Source organism: Coffea arabica, chromosome 2e, assembly GCF_036785885.1.
Source record: "Coffea arabica cultivar ET-39 chromosome 2e, Coffea Arabica ET-39 HiFi, whole genome shotgun sequence".
Classification (NCBI taxonomy): Eukaryota; Viridiplantae; Streptophyta; class Magnoliopsida; order Gentianales; family Rubiaceae; genus Coffea; species Coffea arabica.
The window spans coordinates 38,217,065-38,244,805 of NC_092313.1; the positions used below are offsets into that span (position 1 = coordinate 38,217,065).

At 34.7% G+C, this 27,741-nt stretch overlaps 1 long non-coding RNA gene across 2 annotated transcripts; it reads left to right on the forward strand.

Moving 5' to 3' along the window:
* The first annotated feature begins 20,837 nt into the window (after positions 1–20,837).
* On the forward strand, positions 20,838–26,579 carry LOC140037276 (uncharacterized). Of its 2 annotated transcripts, none has more exons than XR_011841198.1 (3): positions 20,838–21,163; positions 21,238–21,299; positions 26,208–26,579. It is a non-coding gene; the product is annotated as an uncharacterized lncRNA (long non-coding RNA). The 2 variants fall into 2 exon arrangements; XR_011841199.1 differs by having other exon boundaries at positions 21,246–21,299.
* Positions 26,580–27,741: the final 1,162 nt, after the last annotated feature.

The window sequence follows — 27,741 nt, forward strand, 5'->3', positions numbered from 1 at the left end:
TTGCAATCGCAAATTGAGGCGCCATTTATTATGATAGAAACTAGACTTCCAAATATTTCTCTATTATATAAAATAATCGTTGGTTAATTTGCTATCCAATGCAGTAATTTTTTTAAAAAGTGAGACTTATTATCAGTCCTGAACTTATGGGAAACATATTTGGATGTTCAAATAATCACCAGTAGATCTAAGGGTTCTGGGTTTAATAAATATCCAATACTTTTTGCTTTATCCATGGATTAAAGTATGATATCTTCTTCCTACATTTGGCGAACTCTTAAGAACTTTAGGTTCATATTACTGTTGATCTTCTTTCTAGTTTTCGCTATAGCTATTTCTAGGCTGTAAGGCCAAACTCTTTAATTGGCTTTTGGGTTTGAGCCATTGGAATGTCCATCCCATACCATTCTCTTATTTCATTCTGTTAGTGTCTTCTCTCAAATAACGTCTTTTCATGTCTAGAATGTAATCTCTACAAGCAAAGGCCACATAAATGATAAAACTTTAGAACATGGCAGCCTCAGGTTTAGAGATCCGTCTTTTGGCAGTTTTTTGAAGCCAACTTTTGTCATATTTTGTGCTATTGATGATTTCCATTTAGATATATAACTGAATATGCGACTTGGATACTCTTAATGCCTGAAGTTTACACTTGGTTTTATTTGACATGTGCGTTTGTTTATATCATAAGCACATAATTTACAGTTCATCCTCTTCATTTTTTTGGTAATCTATTTCAATGTGCCCATTTAGCACCTGCAAAAAAGCAGAGTTCAAGGTGTTGTGTACTCCCCATGTTAGTTTTTGACTTTGTCCCACATCAACTTTGCGTAAGGAAGTTTTCTTCCTTTAGTTTCGTCCCACATCGGAGAAAGGCTGAGGAAGCCTTCCCTCATGCGCCTATAAATATAAGGGTTTATGAAAGAATTAATTGCACCATTCAAGAGAGTTATATGGGCTATTAGTTTCTTGAGTCATCTAACCCATTTAGTCAAATATTTTAGGCTCCCTTGTTTTGAGTTTAGGAATATTTTCTAAACTCTTTTGTAAGTGCCTTATTGGCCTAGGAACCACTTTCCTACAACTTTTGTATTTCTTTTTCATAGTAGAAATATTGCTTCTCATTTGCCTGTGGACGTAGGTCAATTTGACCGAACCACGTAAATCTTCTGTGTCTTTTATTTACTTTATTATTTATCTTTATTGGGTTGCCGCAACCCTTTTATATGGTCGATTTTACCGCCTAATTATTATATGGCTGGTGTCTACTGCCTAACCATTATATGGTCGGCTATACCACCTATTTTGTGCTAACTTTATTTTGTTTATTCCTGAGCCAATTCTAACAAAGTAGTATCAGAGCTGGTTGATATATTTTGTAAGATAGGTTCATCTTGTGGGGCCCGTACATCTGGTGGGGTTCGTTCATCTCGTGAGGCCCTTTCACTCCCTTGGGGCCCGTTCATCTGGTAGGGCCCGATCATCTGGTGGGACTCGTCCATCCTGTGGGGTCCGTTCATCTTGTGGGGCCCACTCACCCTGTGGGGTCCACTAACCCTGTGGGGCTCGTTCACGAGATTGCTTTTTTGACCAGTTTTTTGAGACAAAGTTCATATTATAGATTTTGTGGCAACAATGACGATAATAAAGACGATTGTCGAGAAATTCGACAGGAATGTCAACTTCGGCATGTGACAGCTCAAGATGAAGGCCATTTTGGTTCAAGACATAGTTGACTTGGCAATTCAGGGAATTGAGAAAAAGTCAGAAGATGTAAAGGATGTGGATTTCGCCGATATGGATAAGAAAGCCAGATTCAGCATAATCTTAAATCTTTCCGATGAGGTATTGCGTGAGGTAGCAACGGAGACTTCAGCCAAGGCTATGTGGGATAAATTGAAAATCTTGTATATGAAGAAGACAGTCGAGAATCGACTATATTTGAAGCAGAGTTTGTATATGCTTCGGATGTCTGAAGGTACATCTATACTCTCTCATCTTGATAAATTTGATTCCATTATTATGGATTTGGAGAATATAGATTCAAAAATTGATGATGAAAATCAGATCGTATTACTTTTGTGTTCCCTTCCCCAGTCCTTTAAGTATTTCCGTGATACTATAATTTATGGAAAGGAAACAATTTCGTATCAAAAAATTAAATCTGCATTAAAATCTAAAGAGCAGATAGATAGGGATGTTACTGAAAAAACTAGTAGGAGTCAAGCCGATGGCTTGTTTGTTTGGGGTAGATCTGAAAGGAGAAATACAGAAAATAGAAGTAGATCTAAGTCCAGACATAAAAATGTGGTGTACAATTATTGTAAAAAGAAAGGTCATGTTATCTCTGATTGCTTTAAATTGAAAAATAAAGAAAAGCAAAAAGGAAAATTTGTTGAGAAAAATATTGAATCCGCTGAAACTAGTATAACAGCTGATGAGAATGATGGAACCATTTTCTGTGCAGTAGAAAATATTTTTAGATCTAACAATGAGTGGATTTTAGATTCGGGTTGTTCATATCATATGTGTCCCAATAGGGACTGGTTTTCAACATATGAATCAACTGAAGGTGGAGTTGTCTTAATGGGCAACAACGCTATTTGTAAAGTTGTTGGCAGAGGTACAATCCGGATTAAAATGTACGATGGTATTGTGAGGACGCTTACAAATGTTAGACACGTTCCAAATTTGAAGAAAAATCTCATCTCTTTGGGCACCCTTGAGTCTATTGGGTGCAGATATTCAGGTGGAGATGGAGTTCTCCAAATCACTCGAGAAGCTCTTGTTGTTATGAAGGCACACAAATCTGGTACTTTATATATTTTGCAGGGATCTACTGTTATAGGTGCTGTTGCTGTTTCAATATCACCTTTGTCAGATACAGACATCACCAAATTATGGCATATGCGTTTGGTGCACATGAGCGAAAAAGGTTTGGGCATACTAAGCAAAAGAGGACTTCTTTGTGGACAAAGTATCGGGCCATTGGAATTCTGTGAACATTATATTTTTGGTAAGCAGAAATGAGTCAGATTCAGTTCACCAGCAATTCACAAGACAAAAGGTACTATTGATTACATTCATTCAGATCTATGGGATCCTTCTCGTGCTCCTTCTAAAGGTGGTGTCAGGTACATGTTGACTTTCATTGATGATTTTTCAAGGAAAGTTTGGGTATATTTTCTTAAGTATAAAAATTATGTTTTCCTAACTTTCAAACAATGAAAAGTGTTGATTGAGAAACAAATAAGAAAGCATATTAAGCGGTTGAGAACAGATAATGGCATGAAATTTTGTGGAGGTAAATTTGATAGAATTTGCAAAAATGAAAGAATTGTTCGGCATCACACCGTTAGGATGACGCCTCAACAAAATGGTGTAGTCGAACGTATGAATAGAACGCTTTTGGAGAGAGCACGGTGTATAATCTCCAATGCAGGGTTGACAAACGACTTTTGGGCAGAGGCGATCAATATGGCCTGTTATATTGTCAACCGTTCTCCTTCTGTATCTCTTGATTTCAAAACTCCTGAGAAAATTTGGTCAGGTACTCCTGCTGATTATTTCAATTTAAAAGTTTTTGGGTGTCCAGCATACATGCATGTGAATAATAGAAAATTGGAGTCTAGGGTTAAAATGTGCATTTTTCTTGGGTATGCTTTTGGGGTGAAAGGATACAGATTATGGTGTTCTGATCCCAAATCCCCAAAATTTGTGATCAGTAAAGATGTTACTTTTGATGAATTGTCTATGTTATCTTCCAATAAGGAGTCTTCTAGTCCTTGTATTACTGATAGTACACAGAAGCAGATGGAGCTTGATATTGGTAGTTCTGGTCCTTCTCAGACTAAATCTTCTATTCAACAAATGCCAGTAGATGCACCTGAATCTACTGTTGAAGATAGTTCAGAAGAAAAAGAGTATTCTATAGCCAGAGATAGAGCAAGGAGAGACATTCGACTACCACAAAGATATGCAAATTTAGTTGCATATGCTTTGTCTGTTGCAGAAGAAACTGATGTAGTTGATGAGCCTTCCACCTATTCAGAAGCAGTTTCTTGTGATGATTCTGCAAAGTGGTTGATTGCGATGAATGAAAAAATTGAATCTCTTCATCAGAATGAAACTTGGGTTCTTGTAAAGCCGCCGTCAGCTAAAAAAATTGTTGGATGCAAATGAGTTTTCAAGAAGAAAGAAGGTATTCTAGGGGTTGAAGATGCAAGGTATAAAGCATGATTAGTCGCAAAGGGCTATAGTCAGGTACATGGTGTTGATTTTAATAAAAAATTTTCACCTGTTGTTGAACATAACTCTATTCATGTTTTGCTTGCTTTAGTTGCCATGTATGATTTAGAGTTAGAGTAACTTGATATTAAGACAGCTTTCTTGCATGGCGAACTTGAAGAACAAATTTATATGAGACAACCCTAGGGTTTTGAGATTGAAGGTAAGAAAGACCATGTTTGCTTATTGAAGAAATCCTTATATGGATTGAAGCAGTCTTCAAGACAATGGTATAAAAGGTTTGATTCCTTTATGTTGGGTCATGGTCATTCAAGGAGCATGTATGATAGTTGTGTTTACTTCCGAAAGTTAGATGATGATTCGTTCATTTATTTGTTGCTGTATGTTGATGACATGCTCATTGCTGCCAAGAATTTGTTAGAAATTCACACTTTAAAACTGCAGTTAAATAATGAATTTGAAATGAAAGATTTGGGAGCAACTAAGAAAATTCTTGGCATAGATATCAATCGAGATCGAGGAGTAGGAAAGTTGTTCTTGACCCAGAAAAATTACCTTGAGAAAGTCTTGGAGCGTTTTGGTATGAAAGATGCTAAACCAGTATCTACTTCTCTTGCTAGCCATTTTCGACTACCTGCTGCTCAATCACCAAAATCAGATGAAAAGGAAGATTATATGGCACGGGTTCCTTATTCCAGTGTAGTCAGCAGTATTATGTATGCAATGGTTTGTACTCGTCCAGATATTGCCCAAGCAGTCAGTGTTGTTAGCAGATATATTTCTTGTCCTGATAAAGCACATTGGCAGGCTGTGAAGTGGATTCTCAGATACTTGCTAGGTACTTCAAATGCATGTTTGGAGTTTGGAAAAAATAATAACGCTTTGGTTGATTTTGTAGACTCAAACTACGCTGGGGATCTGGACAGGAGAAGATCACTTTCAGGCTATGTATTTTACATTAGCAGTTGTGCTGTTAGTTGGAAAGTAACTCTACAACCTGTCGTAGCTTTGTCTACTACTGAAGTAGAATATATGGCTGTGACCGAGACAATCAAAGAAGTTTTGTGGTTGAAGAGTTTGTTTAGCGAGTTTAGTCTACATCAAGGTGTTACTGTTATTCACTGTGATAGTCAAAGTGCCATACACTTGACTAAAGATCAGATATATCATGAGAGGACGAAGCACATTGATATGAAGTATCATTTTATCCGAGATATCATTGCTGAAGGAAAAGTCCTTGTTCAGAAAATCAATACCAAGGACAATCCAGCCTATATGTTTACGAAACCTCTTCCAATTTACAAGTTCAAGCAGTACTTGGACTTGATTGGTATTCATTGTTAGTGATTTACGCCCATTGGGGCTTATATGGAGAAGGCGGAGCTGTTTTGCTATTGTCGATGTTGGGGACATGTCAAGGTGGAGATTTGTTAGTTTTTGACTTTGTCCCACATCAACTTTGCGTAAGGAAGTTTTCTTCCTTTAATTTCGTCCCACATCGGAGAAAGGCTGAGGAAGGCTTCCCTCATGCGCCTATAAATATAAGGGTATATGAAAGAATTAATTGCACCACTCAAGAGAATTATATGGGTTATTAGGTTCTTGAGTCATCTAACCCATTTAGTCAAATATTTTAGCCTATCTTGTTTTGAGTTTAGAAATATTTTCTAAACTCTTTTGTAAGTGCCTTATTGGCCTAGGAACCACTTTCCTACGGCTTTTGTATTTCTTCTTCATAGTAGAAATATTGCTCCTTCCTCGCCCGTGGACGTAGGTCAATTTGATCGAACCACGTAAATCTTCTGTGTCTTTTATTTACTTTATTATTTGTCTTTATTGGGTTGCCGTAACCCTTTTATATGGTCGATTTTACCGCCTAATTATTATATGGTTTGTGTCTACCGCCTAACCATTATATGGTCGGTTATACCGCCTATTTTGTGCTAACTTTAGTTTGTTTATTCTTGGGCCAGTCCTAACACCCCAGATATAGAAGTCCTTAAAGATTTGCTACACCTTCGTTGCATATACTATCTGGATAATGCTAAAGTTGATTTAATTATGGCTGAGAAGTTCCAATTTGAGAAATCGCGCTATTAGTTGACAACCAAATTTAAATGAACTAGAAGTCTAGAACAAACAATGCTTTACTATATAGGCTGCAATATCAATAACCAAACTGAAGATCAAATATGTGAGAACCCTAAAATTGTCACATTTTCTTAGCCTTTTGTTTATTAACACTTTCCCTTGTCACGTGAAAATATATTAACCATTTGTTTTCAACAAAGGAAGGTTTTGATATTACGTGTATTTGGGTGAACGATATGTATATACGTGTGTGTGTTGGAAGTACGGTTGAGCGCGGCAATTGAACTAGAATTATTTTATTTCTTTGCTTACATTTTATACTTTCCTTGGAAATATTAAAATTTCTATGCATTTTTACAAGCAAGTACAGTTTTAAATTCATTTTTCTAGTATGAGTTAGTGGACGTTAAATTTGAAACGCATTATCGATGTGGGGCCCGCTAGTGCAATGCACGCAACACTTTTTTCAACTAGTTGGTGAATTATGGAGTTAATTGCAAAGATTAAAAGTTATTGGGGTCATAGTGTGAGACTTAGCAAAGTAAGATATTAGTAACCTTGAAGCTTCTAAGGTCTTCCTAAGTTTAAATTTGATTGGTGGAGGAAAAGTGACCTTTGACCTTAGCTTAAATATCTAGGATGTTAGTAAATGAGAAGGAAAACAAAGCAAAAACTCATAGAAAATAGAGAGAGAGGGTCGTGAGCCTTGAGGAAAATCAAGAGGAAAGAAAACTTCAATTGCATCTTGGGTTTGCTTGATTTAGTGAGAACAAGAAAAACTAAACCGATTAATCATTAGTTTGGAAGCTTGGGAAGCTTAAGGAACCAAAAATTTCAAGGAGTAGTGGAGGATCACTCTTGCAAGGTCTTGTCTTGAGGTATAATGGCTGATCACTCTTTCTTTCTCCATTAATCATGATTAAGTTGGGTATTAATGTTAGAATTGTGCTTGTGATGCTTGTTTCAAATGGTTTTGATGATTGGATGGAGGAATATTGAGTTAGGGTTTTGATTTATTCACTCATATTTCTTGTGGGTTAGGTGTTATATGGTGTATATATATGGTATATAATCTTGTAAAGGAGAAGGTAGTGGTAATTTTAAGGTAAAAATATGAATTATAGTTTGACTATAACAAAAGTCCAGATTTCTGGAAATTCAAGTTTCAGTTCTGCCCGGTTCCAATTCGTGATATTAGAGGTCGAATTAGTCTTAGCATAAAACATAAAAGTTGTAGAGAATAATGTTTTATAGTTTTCTGCAAAATTTCAGCTCAATCGGAGTAATGTAACCTATGAAAAGACAAAAATACCCCTGACTCTCATAGGTTTAGTCCAGTGGACAATTTTGATATTTCACAACACTAACCGTGTCTGTTCACCCTGATGTGTACTGAATTAGCCATTGGACAAAACATGAAAGTTGTAGTGTTATGTTTTAGCTTTCTAACGCCCCTAGAATCAAGAATCATCTCGTTTGGACTTTGGTAACCTGAGTTATGGTTGTTTACGCATAGTCCGGTTAACTAGCCCTAATGTGAGATTCTGGTTCTGTAAATGACAATTTTAACTTAGATACACTACAAACTGGACTAAGTGGTCTTCATCAAAGTTGTAGGCCTTTGTTTTAGCTTCTAAACGGTATAAATTTCACCCCAATCCAATAAACGTAGCTTCAGTTGTGTCCGTTACGCAAAACAACATCAAATCTGTCTTTTGTTTCTTGACTCAACCTTCATTTCCGCACATGCTCCTTGCTTGATTTTGTACTTGTATGACTTGGAGCTTATGGAATGGCTATTGAAATGAGATGATTTTGTATATGATTTTGGGTTTGATTGAGGAAAAGAATGAAGCTATAAATGGCTGAAAAATAGGTAAATACAAAGGGCGTGCTGCCCAAATTTACGCTCGAGAACTAGGTTGATATACTTGCGACTTGAATAAGGTTTGAGAGCGAATACCACGTGAACCATCTAGGGTATTTACGTTTTCTTTGCCATTTCGACTCAAATAGCGATTTTCAAGTTTTACAAGTGAGTCTAAATTTTACAAATATTTTACTTATGTCCTTTGGTTTCAAGGTACTCTTTTCACTACCAAAACCATATTTATACTTTGTACTAGTACGTATTCGACTTGTCTTTGACTCACTTACATCTTTGATGGCTAAAGCATAATGTGTTCGTTTGATTATTAGGCTTCCTTGGTGATTGAGAGTATTATCCGGAAGGAAACTTTGGACGTTATTTTGCTTAAATAGGTGAGTATTCTTTGTTGTTATGTTACTCTTGACTATATGCCTTATTCCATGTTATGGATATTTGATTGAATGTTAAATGCTTTCAATGATTGCTAAAAACGAGTTTTCTAGGCGAGTGTGTACTTTATCGCACTCGACCTAAATGAATGTGAAATTTTCAATGATTGAATGATTATATATGCATGAATGTAAGCCATTGGCTGAACTTGGCCCTGCCCTTCGTTACTGATCGACTCGAGCCAGAAGCGGACTTGGTCGGGCGATTTAGTGACCCTGGATGAACGTTTGGTATACTCGAGTATTACCTTGTTGTCGGGTAGAGTCCGGCCAACGTCCGGAAGAGGGTGAAATGAAATGAATGAACGAATGTCAATGCAAACGAGAGTTTTACTTACAAAAACGCATTTTCAAATAATTGGAGAAATAAGGGGAATGACAGGAGAATGAACGAACGAACGAACGAATGGCTCCTTGTGAGCCCGTATCCTTTTAATGAATGTGTTATTATCGCTTTCCATTGTACTCTATGATTAATGTATTGGATTGATTGTTTGATTATGTGTTCGGAACCTCACTGAGCTTTTAACTCATTCCTTTAGTTTTGTTTTCCTTAACAGGGGACGGCGAGCAGGACAAGAGCTCTGTATAGACTAGTCTAGTCTAGTTCTTTGATTTTGTAATGATTCTCGCCCTAGTGGTTGGCACGGGTTGGATGTGTGGTGAATTGAGAACCTTTGTATATTCGATGTTTGTACTCCCTTTTGAGATAGTAATGTACATAAGTTTTACTTTAAGTTTTGGATCGTTGTTATGTTATTCTTGGTTTATTCTGGTTTCGATTGAGCATTGAAGTGAACGATTGAGTCCCGGCGAGAGTTGGGTAGGCGGTCTGCTGACCCCTTTTGTTTGCCTTAGGGGGAGGTGCGGCTGTCACAAAATAGCTGTTGCAGCAAAGGGAAGAAGACTTCTAAAGTTATTATAAATGACTTCATCACTTATCAGTTGTCAAGTTTCGAATCAACCATATGACTACTACATCCCATATGGTACTTTTGAAACAACCAGGTGAACAATTTTGAGGTTGAACAAATGGCATGCTGCTATCATTTGGAAATTACTTTTGTTATTAGAATCCTACTTGTATCAAGTTAAATTAAGCGTATATTAATATGGTACTAGGATCTATAAATATAATGCTTTTCTTTTTGTGTATAATAATTGTGTATACAATTGCTTGTCTAACATGACCTCCTTATCTTCCTCTTTTACCAACTAATTGCAACGAACCATTTTTATGAATATACGAGCACAATCCAGGCAACCTCATGCAACACGTGAGACCCCCGTCAACTAGTAAATAAACATAAAAAAAAAGATAGAATACAGGAGGAAATAGTTTGCAGCAAAAAATTAGAAAATCTCCAAAGCATCTAGATTGATTTGCGCCGCTCCTTTTACAACCTCTAAATTATCTACCAGTCAGCCTTCATGATTTTCACTAAGCTAAAAGTTAAAGCACATTCTCTAACAATTGTTATGAGTTCGTGAGGTGTGAATTGGAGAGTTCATGCCACAATCGCACCTTCTTAAATAATTTTTTTTCTTTTTTTTGGCATGCTGAGTTATCCGGACTCCTATTCAACCTTACAAACTTTTTGGCTTCTAAGATTGAGTTTGTTCCATCTTTAAGCTATATCATAGCCAGCTAAATATTTCAACCATCAAATTTATGTTGCTTTTTCTTCACAAAGTTCTGTCGTACTTTTTGTTCATGTCTACACTCTACTACAAACAAGGTCTAAAGACTTGGACTCGAACCAGCAGAGTCGTCACCGGAATTAGAGCTTTCGCTCCGCGATATCTCGGAGATGGTAGACCTGGTGGAAACTAGTTCAGACTTGGAAGATTCAGGCTAAGTCGACTTCGGAACTCAAAAGAGCGGCCAAGTCTTCCGAGTCAACCTGTATTCACTTATCTATGATGGAGGCTTCACCATGATTTTCGGAGACATTTAGACTCGAGTCTTCGGAACTCAAAAGAGCGGCCAAGTCTACCGAGTCAACCTGTATTCACTTATCTTATCTATGATGGAGGCTTTCACCATGATTTAAAAAGACATTTAGACTCGTTTGGTTCGTTGGATGACACAAGATTAAATTAATTTTTCTATGTCATCTGATGTTTGGTTGCATTTTATACATCTCAATTAACCGAATTAATTTCCCCAATTCATGGAATAAAATGATCATATAGAAGAGGTGGTATTAATTATCTCGAGATTAAGAGATAGGATAATAAAATTTTACACTAATTTATCCTTACAAATAATATAAAATTATACTCTCATAATTATATAACCTTAACCTTACATAATAATATAATATGAATGGACTAATTTGTCCCTCCTAATTAATTTAATGTTTTTTTGACTAATTTGCCCCAACTACCAATATAACAATATTTGGACTAATTTGCCCTTGCGAATGATACAAATTCAAACTGAAAATTATATAACCATTCTCTCATATAGTAATATTAAAATTTTTTGACTGTTTTGCCCCTATTCATTATTTTAATTATTTTGACAAATTTACCTCTATTATTTAATTTAAATTTTTTAAGCTAATTTACCCCTACTTATATCATAATAAAATGACTATATTGCCCTTGGACTAAATTGTCCTTACAGACCTTCCTAACTAAATTCTATATAAATACATAACTTTAGCAATTGCGCTTTGTGAATAGGGTTTCAATAAGCCCAAGCTTAGTCCAAAAAAAAATCTTCTATATTGACTTGGTCTTGACTCATTCAAAACTCTTTAATCGGTTGAATTCTATTCAATTTAACCTTAATTTAGCCAAAATTTGGCTCATTATTTAATTGTATTTCAAATTTAGATTCAAAAACTATGTTAAAACCTATTTTTAAGGGCCCGAATGATTGAGTTTGAGTGAATGCAAATTTTTACATATCAAAACCGTTTATTAACATTATAATTCTAAAGTCTCAAATTACTTATTTTAATAAAAGTTATAAATTATTAAATTATTTCATTAAAATGATCCTACAAATTAAGGGGTAGTTTGGTCATTAAAATAGTAATCCTATCTCATCCAATCTTCAACCAAACACAGGATAGGATTATGTTCTAATATATCCTATCCAACCTAAACCAACAAAATGCTAGGCACCTTGGATTATTAATCCCAGAATGACTCAACTCATGATTAATAATCAGAGTATGAATCATTCCATCTTATCCATTTTGTGAACCAAACTAAACCTTAAGGTATAAAAAAATAAAAAATAAAAATAAAAATAAAAACTCACCTATATCCAATTTATGGAAATTGTACAGAAAGATAGAAACAACGAATCAGTCTTTAACCCAAAATTCTCTCTTTGCAGACTCTTCATTGAATAGTAGCAAGTGGGTGGCAGAGATTCAAGAGGAGAAGGAAAAATAAAAGGGCGAAGTTTAAAGACGAGGTGGCTTTTATATCATATTACATGGCGGGTAGTAGTGAAATTTGGAGAGCAAAGGAGAGGGAGGAAAGAAGAATGAAAGGCAAACTCAGGGTCAAGGGAAGAGAAGACTCTGGTCCAGAAGGTCAAAAAGAGAAAGCCATAAAGGCATAATTTCAGAAACCTCCCTGATATTTCTAACAATATCACTTGACACCATTAAATTTTAAAAAGGATAATTTCAGAAACCTCCCATGAGGTTACTAATGTTATCACTGGCCTCCTCTCAAGTTTTAGAAATCTCACACGCCCCTTGGCAGATTATTTGGACCTACTGCTGACCTATTATGTAGCAAAATGACTATTGTATCCTCAATAGTTAGTGAATTATCTAAACCAAATTGTTCTCTAACATTGATCTGGAATTCAACCATCATTTTGATATTAAGTTTATAATTTAGCTCCAACCTACATTGCCTTTCTAGTAATTTATGACCAAAAAGCTTTTACACCACTTTAAATCATGCATTTAAAATTCATTAGCCAATGAATTTTACAATTTGCACAAAAATAAAAATTGTTAGTAGAATCAGGTTGACAATTATCAAATTAGTTATTGCTGAATGTGGTTGTGCCATCTCTACAATTCGCTTTGCTGCTATTCAACTCATCATCAGGGCCTTCAAACCATTCAAATGTCTGCAATTTGTACAACAAAAGTAGAGTTTGTTTGGATTTCTTTCACTATCTGAAATCTTGATTTTAGCCTTCTCTCTACAACCTCAATAAGGATTTTTTTATTGTGAAACTGGCTGGTAAATTTTAAAATTCCCCTCTATAACTTGAAGAAGCCATAGAATTTGAGCAAAAGCTTTGCTATTGAATGTGAGCAATCTGGCCTGAACTTGCCTTATTTGAACCCCAGCTTCATTTTCTTATTTCTAGTCTTCAGCTCTTCAATCCGAATCCACAAGTTCATCTTTCAATTTCTTTGTTTTCACCTTTATATTTGAGTAGTTGACTTACCTTGCCAAGTAGATATTGACACATATAACCATTAGTGGGAATCCATTTGTCATTCTCATCATTTTTCTGTTGCTACAACTACTACATCATGTCACCATCATGTCACTAAATTTCATTTACACCCCATACTTCTGCTTTTTTGTCTCCAAGTTTTAATTCACTTAAAATTTTCTTAACTCAAATTGTTGCAACAAATTCAAAGGGCATTTTTGGTATAAAATGTCATTCTCTCTAGAAATTATGTTTTTACTCTATCTTTTTTTATTTGGGTTGACAATGTGCACAAAAATACCAAATAGGGGAAGGCATGTGAGATTTTTAGAACTCTAAGGAAGGCCAATGATAATGTTAGTAAGCTTTAGAGGAGGCATGTGAGATTTCTTACTTGCCTCCCTTACTTTGGTATCCTTTTTTTCTGACTTTGTAATCCACTGGAAGGGAATAGTTTCGAAAACAATCCCTGAGATTTCTAGAAGTTTTACTACCTTCCCCCGAGGTTCTGAAATAGCACCAATTTCCCTTGAAACTAATTTTCTTGTAACAATTCAACCCAATTTGAAAAAAAGCAATTATTTGTTCCATGAGTGCCCATCAATAATTGTAATAGTTGAATTGAATATTTGATCTAATTTATTAATTCACTCATTGACCATTACTATATATGATGAGCAAAATATTCCATCATTTACAACCAAAAATGACATCTTTCAAAATTTAATAGAATAAAATATTTTTTCATACATTAAGATTTTTGTTATCACCACAGTTAGAAAAAAAAAATAAACCCAACTGAAATCATTTTATATCTTACACCTTTTATTTGTCAAGTACATAAATTGGAAAAATGGTGCCTAGTTTTGGAGCCCGTTTTAGATGTCAAATTATGAATAACTCATCTTTGATTCTTTGATTCTTTAATTTATCAAATGCATTACATTGGATCTCTTTTATTTGTCTAGTATTTTTTTTTTGTATTTGTCAAGTATTCAAATTAGAAAAGGTACACCTAATATTGGATCTATTTTTAGATGGTAAATTAATTAGCCTTTTACAATCCAAATTTTGGTTAATGTAGTTAGCAAAATTTAAACTGTTTTCCTTCACATATCTAAGCAAACCAACCTAATTAAAAGAGTTGTATAGTCAGTTTGCCATTAATGATGCAATCATTGGGTTTCAAATGACTAATAGTGTGACGACCCCACTTCTCCTTAGGGCGAACCCTAGGGTTTCGGTGGGCCTCCTGCCTAGCTCTCGCTAGGACTCGATACAAGCCAAATTTAAATTTAGAACTAATCAACCAATAAGAAAACTAGGATAAAGAAAAGTCCCTTCCTCAGATTGGAATCCAAGTTTACATCATAATATTTCCAAAAGTTACATCAAAATTCCCAAAAGTACAACCACCAAAAGTCAGTTAATTCATTTACATCCATAATTGGACCAACATACAATCAAAGTCAGCTTCTCCAAAAATCTTTCCACTTTAAGTTCCTATTAAGGAAAACAAACTTAAGGGGGTGAGCTAACACTCAGTGAGGCCAAGAAAACAGGCAAGCAAGCAAGTACAACGAGCATTAAAACTTATAAAAGAAAGGCAGCCACAATATTCATGTAACTCACAAAAGAAAACAAAACACAATTAATAAAGGATACGGAAGCTCTCAGGAGCTCAATCCCCACTGCTTCACCAATAGTCTTGATCCAAAATTTCCAAGTGTTGACACTCCGTCAACCAAGCAAGTATCAAGTCCGTAGAACTCCACTTTTCACCAATTTTCGTCCACCATTACATCCCCTGCCGGGCCCGCACATCAAACAAGTTGTGATATTACTTGAGTATATCAAGGCAAGTCAAGTACAAGAGCCCAAAGTTCACCAAACTTTTCAACCAAGCCCTTGCCGGCTTGAGTTGAATGACTAGCCATTAGGTTTTGGAGCCCCCAAGTTCAAGTATAAGTCGATGAGATTTCTCTCAAATCGACGCCAAGTCACACACAAGCACGAGTATAATTATCAAGTAGGAGCAAGTCAATTATCAAGTCAAGCAAGAGAGAACGAGTGCGATAAAGTACACACTCATCTCGACAAGTCCAATTCATATAATCAACAAGAAGTAGTTCAAGTATTATGCAACAAGTCATGCACTTGACACTCACCAATTTCAAAAGAAAGTGAGCAAGAAATTCTTTTAAAATTCCGCATCGGAATTCCTTTCGAAATCCTCTTGAACACATGAAGAAATATCAACCAACCATCAGTCACGTATACACTAAGTCACTTAGCATACAAGGGAGAAAATTTATTTGTTTAGGTAACCAAGAAAACACATCAAGAGAGGTTTAATCTTTTAAAAACCAATATTCAAAATGAAGGTTTAAAATTACAAGAGACCTTGTATCCATCCATTAAATCAAGCTTAAACGGTCTAGCAATTTCAAAGGAAAAGTTGGTAGTTCTAAAAGGTACATTCTGTTTGAAACCAGAAATTTCCAGCTTTGTGCGACAACACTTGAGAAATCACATCTTGAGTTCTGTAAGTCCAAAAATTGGAAACTTTATACCGTTGGAAACTAGATTCAATGTACTAAAACTTTTAGAAGACACTTTTTCCAGATTCAAATCAGAAACCATTCAAATCTCAACTCAAACTTACTGCTTCATTAAAATAGGGCAAAAACAATCTTGATTTCCAGTAGAATTTGAGAATTCGGAAACATTCATAGGAATCGAATTACCCTCTTAAATTTGTAATACGGAAAGAAATTCAAGTCTATTTTCAAACACAACAATCAGAACTCAATTTGGGTTTTCCTACACCAAGTTACAACAGTTTTAAGATAACTGGTTTTTGGAACCTGTTGCACGGATTCTCAGCCTTGGAGCTTCAACACAATTTTTGAAATCAGGTCATAACTCACGCTACACAAGTCCAAATTGAAAATGGTTTATGGTGTTAAAAACTAGATTCAAAAGGCTATAAATCATCAGAAGTGAAATTGAGCTACAAGATGCAGCTGTACAAGTTTCTCGGGTAAACAGTAGAAGCAAATCAGTCCACTTTGCCGATTCACTATGGCTCACAGGAAACAAATTAGTAGGGTAATTTTATACCGTTAGAAAGCCCTTGGAGTATAGTTTCAAATGCCACAAACGGCACTTGATTTTGACTCTTGTACAAAAACTTATACGCTGTTAAATATACCCTGGTCCGCTGTCCTGAACCAGTTTTCCATATTTACTTCTCTTCTCAAAAACTCATCTTTTACCCAATCAACTGAAATGATTTTTAAGAGATAATTTTTACACACACAATCCAACATATAACAAACATTTTTGCAGCCATTTGAACAACAAAATTCGAAAATAATTCAAGGGAACAAAGCAGCAAAATTTCGGACAGCCTCTCCTCTTCCTCATCAAGTCTTCTTTCCAACATTCAAGCGACAAATCAAGCCATAGACCACAAGAACAAAAATCAAACAAGCAAGAATCCCCAATTCCGCTACCTAATAGGCCACCTCAAGACATTTACCTAGATATAAAGCAAGAAAACAAGGGTTTCCTCAAGTTATCTAGCCTAGTTTTGGTTAGGGTTTCAAACCTCCTTGCATAACAACCCATAACCACTCCTAACTCTTGCATAAAATTAAAAATCAAGGGAAGTGAAATTTGTTACCTCTTCGAGGCTTCTTGAACCCTAGGTAGAGCCAAGCTATGCACCACTAATCCACCAAGAACTCACCACAAGATGGAAGCTTCCTTCAAGTTAGATCAACTACTAAAGGTTTTGAGGATTTTGTATGAATCTTGGAGCAAGATTTGTGATTAAAGTTGGAGTCTTTCTTCCCTTGTTTTGGAGCTATAAGGGCCGGCCAAAAGAGAGAGAAAAAGGAGAGAAGATTGAGTTTGAATTGTGATGTGAAGGTGAGAAGAAAGCTAACTTTTGGAGGTTAAAAGGTCAACTAGGAATAGTAACCCAAATAGTGTCATGCACTACTAGTTTCCCTCTTGTTTCCTACTCTCAATTACTAATCTTCCAAGGCAGTTTCTCTGGAACCACTAATACTCATTCTTACGAGTCCAAAATAAATTCTCCAAATCTCTAATTAGTCGCGCCGGTGCGACCTTTGAAAAAATTGACGCGTAAGCGATAAAAATACAATTTAAGTAAAATTCATGCTAAAATAATAAAATTAAATAACACCAATGCAAATAATTTTAAAATAGGTGAAATTAAGAATAAAAATATGAGTTCTCACAAATAGAGGAGGCAATTGAAATTTCTAGAATAAGGGTGGTGAAACTGTCAGAAACCTTAAGGAAGGTTTTTAAAATTATTCGCCACCTCAAAATATAATATTAAAAAAATCCAGTTCAGAAGAGAGAATATAATCTCATTCTAAAATTTCCCTTTGCTTGTGGACTCGTAATTGTCATTACACATTAATAATTTTATTTTTTAGTTTCCATAAACTTGGTCGATATGGTTCTTAATTAAAATTTAAAAGTTGATAACATTGTCGAAAGATGCTTTAACAATTTTTTATACATTGGTTTGGACAAGAAATATTAAAATATTAAAAATTATAAATAATTTACAATACTTGTAAAAAATAACTTGAAATATTGTATAATCACAAAAATAAATTTTTGTATTAAATTGAAAATATCACAAACAAGTTTATTTATGATTTTCAACATTTTTTTTAATTTTCTAGTTTTCAGGCCATCAAACGGGACAATAAAATACTAGAAAATGTAGAAAAGTAAATGATTTATAAAGCTCCTTAAATTAACTCAATACACTTTACAATAAAGAAAATAAAACTTTTGTAACTTGCAATAATTTCAAATAAACATTGAAATGTTAACTCTTTGTATTTTAAAAACACACTATATTTTGTCCCATTAGAACTTAACCTTCATGCTTTTGGATTTTGTTTTTAAATTATTATCAATATACTTATGTTTTTTTCAATTTTAATATATATGTTGGGAAGTGGTACTTCTCTTTTATTTGTCATTTTTTATCACCATTTATTGGAGGTTTTGGTCTAGTCCTCCTTGTTTCTTTATTTTATCTATTGATAAAATAAATAGCTGGCAAGAAAAAGTTTGTACTGAAGAGTAAGACAATATAAGGGTTTTGGATTGAGATTATATTCTCTCTCTCAAAAAATAATTTTTTTAATGATATTTTGATTTTGAAATGGACTTTAAATGTTATAAAAGGTTAGAATAACGGAGGCAAGTGAGATATTTCAAATTTGGTGCCAAGTGATACTGTCATAAACTAGGTTTCTGAATTTATCCCAAAGATAAAACTATATGTCTCTAATTTTCCAATAGTGGATAAATTGAGTCAATTAAATAATAGAAGTAGTAAATAGTAAAACTTCTATAAATTAATAATCTTGGGGCCACACAAATTTTACTAATTTAAATAAGTATTAATTAATCAATAAAAGTTTATTAATTTGTTAAGTGTACTTACAATTCAAAGAAACACTCGTATAATCAACTAAAGTTTATTTAATTTTATAAAATATGAATTGTTCTATTAATAAAAGGAGGCTAAAAATCTAAGGAATACAAACCAGCCGATATCTATTTGATATGTAAGTATAATTTCATTATATTCATGTCTTCAATGTACACACATAAACTAATATCATTGTTTGTTAGCATGAGGTTAAAGAAACATAGGAATACTAAATGATACATATCCAATTCCACTTTTATTAAACACATACAATGAATTAAATTAATAATATTATTTATATAAATGACGAGGAAGTCTTCTTGTAACAAACAAACAGGAAGTCTACTTTACATATCTCTTTATTAAATTATAGCTTTCTATCTAAAAGATGTTCATAAGTCAAGCATGACTGATCAAATGTGTAAAGCATTATACGAGTATCGTAGAAAGCATCCTACATCCACTAAAAATCAATTAGGTATGAGATTCAAGTAAATTTAAATTTTAAGGAAAATAGTAAAAATAGACTCATATTTTAAGAAAATATGATATGTAATTTAAGTGAATTATTAATTTATGATATGAATGGTACCAAAGAGTTATGTGAGCTTTTAAAAAAAATTATTATCTTATTATTTTATTGAAATTATTAATTTAGCTTGTTAGCCCAAGTTGGGACCAAAAAATTATTGTTTAATTGATATTACTAATTTATTGAGTATTAATTTATAGAGATTTTATTGTAGGCCATTCTTTTCTGTGTGTCAGAGGGTGCCTCTATTTGATAATAATTGTTTTGATACTTATATATATGAAAAAAAAAACAATCTTGGGTTTCGGAACATAATGGTCATCACTTTTGACTTAACAAATGGTAGATTGTGTTAAACTTTTTATGGGTGGACAAAAGACCCTCACCTAAAATAAAAGGTCTAGCACTTCAAAAAATAAATAAATACCGAGAAGTTCTAGAGAAAGTCCAAAAAAGCCACCTATTGACCCCTTGTCTTCCTCCTCCAAATATCCCTATTTGACAAATCTATCAACACAAAGAGAAAGCATGTTTATTTTTCATACACGTGTCATGAGATTATAGTGTAAAACTGTATACTAAGTAGATACAAATCATTAATAGCTCCTTAATGCCATTCAAATTCATAATTATGTATTATTTGAAGAGTAAATCTTATATACATTAACAATGTATACACTGTCAGTGTAGGAAAGATTAATCCTTATTTGAATTTGGTCAAGAATTGTCCGGACAAAAGAATATTGTAATTGATTCGCAATTGAGTTCTTCTGAAGTTGATGTAACTTCATTAATGTATGATTTGAAACAATGCATTGTGAAGAATACGTGTCAGGCCGTAATAATTTAGGATTGGAAAGTTATGAGTCAAGTGAATATTTAAGGTGACTAGTCATATAAATTTGGAATTACAAGGTAATCCATTCATTACACGCAAGTTGATTTGTCACATTTAGTTGTAAGTGGATAGATCATTTTAAAATGGCTTTTAAGCAATCATCTAAAGTTAATTTGGTATTCATTAGTCATTTTAAATGGGTTCACTACTATATCGTATACTTTAGCTAATAAATGTGTTTGGGTAGTTTGCAGAGATGATTAGTTACTAGGCATTGAGTTATTCAATATTATAAACAAGTTTCATCAGAAACTATACAAGCACTTGATCTTATTTTGTGAACAGATAGAGTTTGTGAAAATTAAGAGATGGGGATGCAGAGCAAATTATAGTTGGAATTCAATTTTTTTTATAGCAAACATAAATTTGGGTCTAGGAACCAATAACTATGTCTCAATTGGAGAGTACATGATTAATTGCTGTATCTTATAAATCAATATAAAAGTAGGGACTAAATTCATTCAATTTTCAAAAAATCAACATGAACAACCTTCGGATAGTATTTGACAAATTGACTACATTGCTCCGTATCCAAATAGTCTCTATATGCTTGTAGAATGTAATTTGGAGGTGCTTCCTTGGTATGTGGTTTATCCTAGAAGTTCACCTTCATTATGTTCCACGATCTTCCAACAGGCTGTAACATACCTTCATGTATTAATTAACATATCTAGTCTATTGGGGAATGCAAGTGTTTCCAATTGATTCCAATTATTGACGTGGCGTGTTATCATTGGTCAGAATGTGGTCATCACTCATGCATTTCTCACGTGTCAAGAGTTTTGTTCTATGGCTTTTCTTGTCTTCTTTCCTTTCATTCCTCTCCGCCACTTCGTTCCTCTCCAGAGCTCCTCTCTCCTTCCATTTTTCTTTTCTTTGTTCCTTTATTCCTCTCCAAAACTCCTCTCCCATCGATTGCAGGAGTGCCAATGGGCTAAAAAATTTCTCCACCAACAACATCAAAAAATTTCTCTCATCTTCTCTTCCTCTCCTGCCTTCTATGGTGCCATCTTCCTATACCCTTCTATCTCTTCTTTTTTCTAGCTCTTCTCATACCCTGAATCTGGATTATCCATGTATGAAAGAAAAATTGCAGGGATTATTCTTTAAAAAAAAAAACTCCTCTCCTCCTAGAAGTTCTCATTATCATCGGTGAGTTTTGTCGATTTTTTTAATCGGTGAGTTTTGTGGGGGCTTTTTCCTAACATTTAATTTTTTTTGGGTAGTGTTGCAGGTAAAGACATTGAATGTCATATTATCTTTCTCAACGACTACTACAGATTATAGAGTAGGTGTCTTCCTTGATTTTCTCTCATCTTTTGAGACCCTCACCCTTTTCTTTCCTATCATTTACCTTTTTTGATGAAGTTTTCTTTTTTGGTTGTTTGCAACTTCTTATGTTTCAATTTTCGCTTTGTCTTAAATTTCTCCAAAATTATGTGGGAAAAAAAAAGCAAAAAGGGTTTTTTTTCGTTTGTATGGTTAAAATGTAAATAAAATTTGGGAACAAAAATGGAAGAACAAATGATAATTTATTAAATTGGTTGATGTGGAATTTGACAAAATTGGAGGGGTACTACTAGAGTTAATTCAATTTCATACTGTTTTCAAGTTTAAGAAGCTGATTTTGGGTACTTTCATATGTGCTGTTCTAACTACTTATACTGCCTTTTATTTACTACTATTAAGCTTTAGGTTCATTAATTCATACCATCGGTAAGAGAAGCAAATTTTAGTTGTAAAACTAGTAGTCCAAAAGAACAGGGGGATAAAATTTGTAAACAGGGTGGTTGAAACTTGAAAGTGTAAGATAGTAGTACTGCCAAGGAAAGATACAAATTGAATGTTATAACTTTAACCAAGAATAAGAAGGTTTGGACTTTTCTTTGTTATTGAACTGGATGATTGGTTACTATAGTTATATCATATTGTCATTTTTTAAAAAGTATTATCCTTTTCCTTGCTTTTTGATATCTGGATTTGATTGTTTACATGTGTGATAGCCCCACCTTCCCTTAGGACGTAGCCCAAAGGTTAGCGAACTGCTGGCCCAATTCTCTTCAGGATAAACTAATCCAAAAGTACCATAGGTACTAAAACGTATAACATTACTTCAAAACATCACAAACCAAAACTATATATATACAATTCAAGCTTAAAGTACAAGTCAAAGGATTCAACTTATACAAATACATATAAGGTTTACTAATACAGAGAAGTTTAAACAAAATGTCTAAAGCCTAGAGCTAGCTCAACTCTTCCCAAATTCACACTCCCAAAACATCGTCCCCTGTAAGGAAAACAAAGGTGATAGAGTAAGCTTTCGCCTAGTGAGGTGTCATAGGTCATGTAGTCGAAATTACATAGTTAGAACTTTAATCTATCAAATATAAGCATCAAGTGAAGGAATAAATAAACACCGCAACCAATACAGAGCGGTTCAAATAAAAGGATACAGATGGCTCTCAAGAGCCAAATTTTCCAGTCGCACTAGCTTGATCCAACCTCGTTGATACTCGGTCCACGTTTAGTGAAGCAAAAACATGGACCGTAGATCCCCACATTACACCAGTTTCCATCCACCAAACATACCCCTTACCGGACCCGAACACCAAACAGAAATAATGGTGATAATACTCGAGTATACCAAATATCAGAAGGATTTAGTATTCAATGAATCAGTGACAGTTTCCTCATGGTTCGTCAGTCTACCTCGACCAAACCCTTGCTGGCTCGATTCGATTAACTACCAATGAGGTTTGAGCTCAAATTCAACAGTAAGGTCGTCGGATATTAGGCTTCAAATGACATCAATTTCATGCACAAGTAACAAATTTCAATTGAACAGTAGACTAGTCAAACAGTCAAGTGGAAGCGAGTGTGATAAAGTACATATCCGTCCCGTCCAGGATAAACTAAAGCTACAGTCATTCAAATCATGAATTTCAATCACAAGTAAATCATTTAACCAACAAGTCATGCGAGTGGTACACTCATCAGTTCAAGCAAAGTAACGTCAAAAGTTCGTCCCCGATTTATGCCCTTGATCACCAACAAACCCTAAGAACAATCAAGATAAAAGTATTATGGCTCAACCATCCAAAACTTAGGTGAACCAAAGAAAATCCAAATAGCTACTAGGGCAAAGATTCAAATATGATTTTGGAGTGAAAAGAGAGCATTTGGACTCAAGTGACATAAGTAACCGAGGAGTTCCTCATTCCAATTCATGGCTGGAAATTTCCAGCTGCAAAATAGTGAAGAAAACAACCAACCTCGAATTTAAAGTGGAACAAATGCAACTAGAAGGCATGCTAGAGGAAACCATTACTTTTCCTTTTATTTTACACATGATTTTATCAAAATTTCAAGTTATACACCACCACCAAAGTGAACTCAAGCAATCATATGTAACCTAAATCCAAACCAACCCAAAATCACCCCTCTAACATCACTTATTTTACAAGAAAGGGAGTAACAAAAATTTCAGCAGCACCTCTGTGACAGCCCCACCTCCCCTAAGGCGAACCAAAGGGTTCAGTGGACCGCCTGCCCAGCTCTCGCCGGGACTCAGTCGTTCACTCAAGCAAATCAGAAATAAAACCACAAGAAAGAGCAAAACAAGGATCCAAAACTTAAAACAAAATTATATACATTGTTATCTCAGAAGGAAGTACAACCGTCGAATATACAAAAGTTCTCAATTTACCATACAACCAGCCCGTGCCAAGCACTAGGGCGAGAACCATTACAAAACCAAAGAACTAGACCAAGCTAGTCTATACACAGCTCTCGTCCTTGCTCGCCTTCCCCTGTTAAGGAAAACAAAACTAAAGGGATGAGCTAAAAGCTCAGTGAGGTTCCAAACACATAAGCAGCAATCCATCCAAAACATTAAATATAAAATTTCAATAATTCAAGTAACATTTATAATGGAAAGCGATAATAACACATACATTAAAAGGATACAGGCTCACAAGGAGCCGTTTGTTCGTCCATTCGTTCGTTCGTTCGTTCGTTCTCCTGACATTTCCCCTTATTCCTCCATTCACTTGAAAATGCATTTTTGTAAGTAAAACCCTCGTTCGTTCGTTCATTTCATTCACCCCCTTCCCAGACATTGGTCGGGCTCCACCAGACTTCAAGGTAATACTCGAGTATACCAAATTCACCCAGGGTTACCATATCGCCCGACCGAGTCCGCTTCTGGCTCGAGTCGATCGGTAACGAAGGGTAGGGCCCAGTTCAGCCAAAAGGCTTACATCATGCGCAACTAATGTAGCAATCATTAAATCATTGAAAATTTCACATTTATTTAGGTCAAGTGCGATAAAGTACACACTCGCCTAGAAAACTCGTTTTAACAATCAATGAAAGCACTTAGCACATTATCAATCAATAATAACAAGCCAATAAGTCAAGGAAATATAACAAACAAGGAACACTCACCTAGTTATGCAAAATAACGTGCAAAATATCCTTCCGGATATTACCCTTAGTCACCAATGAAACCTAAGATTGAACAAGAGAACATATTACAGTTTATCGAGCAAAATATTTAAGGGGAAACGAAGAAACCCGACTAATTAGGAGTAAAACGTGTAAAGATGACTTTCAAGTAAAAAGAGGGTTGTTTGGACCCAAGGATGAAAATAACTAGGGTTTCAAAATCAATCGCAAAACCAAGCTCAAAAGGCTTATAGAATTCCAACGGAAAACATTTGACCAACGACAAATCAAAAGACAAATAGATAGGCTAAGAAAATATTCTTTCGGAATCGTAAAGAATCGTTTGTATGACTAAAAGTCACTATATATTCAAGTAGAGGTTATATAACAAGGGTTTTGATGAAAATCATATGGAAAAGGAGGACTCCTAAAACCGTACTTGAAAGTAGTTCACTTGTGGCCGATAAAACCCTAACTCATACCTCTATATTTTGGGTACGGAGTATGTAAACATCTGGCGTTTCAAATCGAAGAGGTATCATGTTTTGGAATGGTAAAACGGTCATAGTATTTGCCAAACGAAAATATACAAATTCAAATAGAAACTTAGCCATCGAGCGAAAATTTGGGCAGCACGCCCTTTGTATTTACCTAATTTTCCAGCCATTTTGGCTTCATTATTTTTCTCATTCAAGCCCAAGTTTATACACAACACAAATGCATTTCAATAGCCATTCCATAGGCTCAAGACAATACAAGGACATAAATCAACTAATAACAAATGCGGAATTGAAGTTTACAAAAGATAGATTTGATAGGGTTTTGTGGAAAGGACACATCCGAGGCTACGCTTATCGGATTGGTGTGTAACTTATACCATTTCGAAGCTAAGACGAAGCCCTACAACTTTCATGAAGATCACTTGGTCAAATTTCCAGTGTAACCTAATCAAATTCCCAGTTTACAGAACCAGGTTCCAACTAATCGGCTAAATAACTGTACTACATTTAAATGGCCATATCTCAGGCTACCAAAGTCCGTTTAAGGTGTTCTTTGAGGCGTTTAAAAGATAAGACAGAGTAATAAAACTTTCATGTTTTGGAAAATGGCTAAATCAGCACGGATCATAGTGAATAAACACAGTCAATTGGATGAACTGTCCAAAACGGATCACTGGAAATAGCCTAGGGAAGCGAGGGTATTTTAGTCTTTTCACAGGCTACGTTGCTCTGATTGAGCTGAAATTTTGTAGACAACTATAAAATACCATTATATACAACTTTAATTTTTTATGCCAAGCCTAATTCGGCCTCTAAACACACGAACTGGAACCAGACAGAACAGGGTGAAATTTTTCCAGAAATCTGGAATTTTTGGTTTCAATGGTAACTTTCTTCTTTTCTTGCTTCACTTGCTACCAAAACCCCCTATATAATCTTGGATACAAAATATATTAACCATACCTCAAGTATAGGCAGCAATCCATCAAACCCTAATTCATGTAACTAAAAGGAAAAACACCCAAAACATGATAACAACCATCCTTCACCACAAATTTGAGATGCTAAGCTAATTTAAACAAGATCAAGAGTAAGAAATGGGGAAATCATCATCCTTACCTTGCTTAAGTGTCTTCCAAGAGCAACCCTAGTTCTTCCTTTCAAAATTTCACCAATATTCCACTAGCTAAACACCCAAGGATGACTTTAATCGGTTTGTTTTCTTTGTTTCCTCACTTGGTGACTAGATTCAAGAAGAAATGGAGCAACTTTCCCTTGGTGTTTTCCTCTCCCTCTCTCTCGGCCATGCAGCAGAAAAAATGAAGAAGAAATGCAGCTCCAAGGTGATAAGAAGGTTGGACAATTGGTCTTGGTCAAGACCCTTAATGGTGTGACACTTGTCACTACCAATTACCAAGCAAAATTTTCTTTTTCTTTCTTGCAATTTCAGCCCCAAAATTCGGTCAAGGCTAGCTGGAAATTAAGGAGATATTTTGCTTAAATATTAATGAGTTTGTATGGTAAGAAAGTGGTGGTCAAGTGGTGTTCAATCGGTAGTGCACGGTTCACGTCGGTTCGCACCGTTTTTCCTTAAATCACACTTTTCTTGGTTTATGTCATTCCTATTCACTAACTTTTTATCATTTCTTCTAATCACATATTATTTCTCTCTCAAAAGTCACTCTTAAGCACCAAATTTGATCCTCGCTCCGTACCGGATGATTACACGACGGATACACGAAAAACCCTATTTCACTTCGAATTGAAATCGGAAAGGAAAACCCTAATTTCCTATGATCATTGGCATTTTTTCTAGGGTGATTAAGTAGCAATATGGTATAGAATAATAATTTCCAAATTATTTTCAAATAAAAGGAAATTTCCAAATTATTTTCAAATAAAAGGAAATTTTCAAGAAATATGCAAGGAATTTGCAAGTCCTCACAACCTCCCCTTATTTTCTTAACTTTTCCATCCAAACTCAACACCTAAATTCATAGCAATCCAACCTCAATCACAACCACAAGTTATAGGCTATAAAGTACACTTGTTTAAGGCCACAAAACCATCGAAAATAGCCAATTATTTAGCTCAAAATCAACCACAATAAAGCTGGAAATTTGTAACCCTAAGCTGAAATTTACAACTGCAAGCTGAAATTTTCTATAATCAAGCCAAAATAACATATAAAAGCTAGGAAGTTCACATGGCAAAGTTACTAGATCATAGCCAAGCTCAACTCATAATATCAAAACTGAAATTTCTCACTTAAAGCTGGAATTTTCCAATCACCACACAAACCATGAAATTTTCCATGAAAGCTATCAAAATCAAGCCTTAAATCTACTCATATGCAAGTAATAAAAGACAAGATAGTTTCTTCATATAGTTATCTTGAAACCCTAAGAAGAAATGGAAACCAAGAGCTTCTCTCTCCCAAATCTTTCTACCAAAGCCCTTAATCCTTAAAGGTCACCTTTTATGGAGTAGTTTGCAAGATTAAGGTGAAAACTCAAGGATTCAAGCAAGATTGGAAGTTGGAAATTGAAGTTTTTCCTCTCTTTTCTCTGTCAAAGTAGCCGGCCAAAGGAAGAGTAAAATGAAGGATTTTTGTGTCAAATTTTATTTTATTAAAGGCTAAGAATAGTTGTAGTCAAAGTCAAAGCTCTAAGGATTTGGTGACAAATGGCCTTCCAAGGTTAATCCTCGTCTCTTTGTCTTCCAAATGCTAAAATATCTAGTCTACTTCTAATTATCCCTGAACACCTTATAAAATAATAT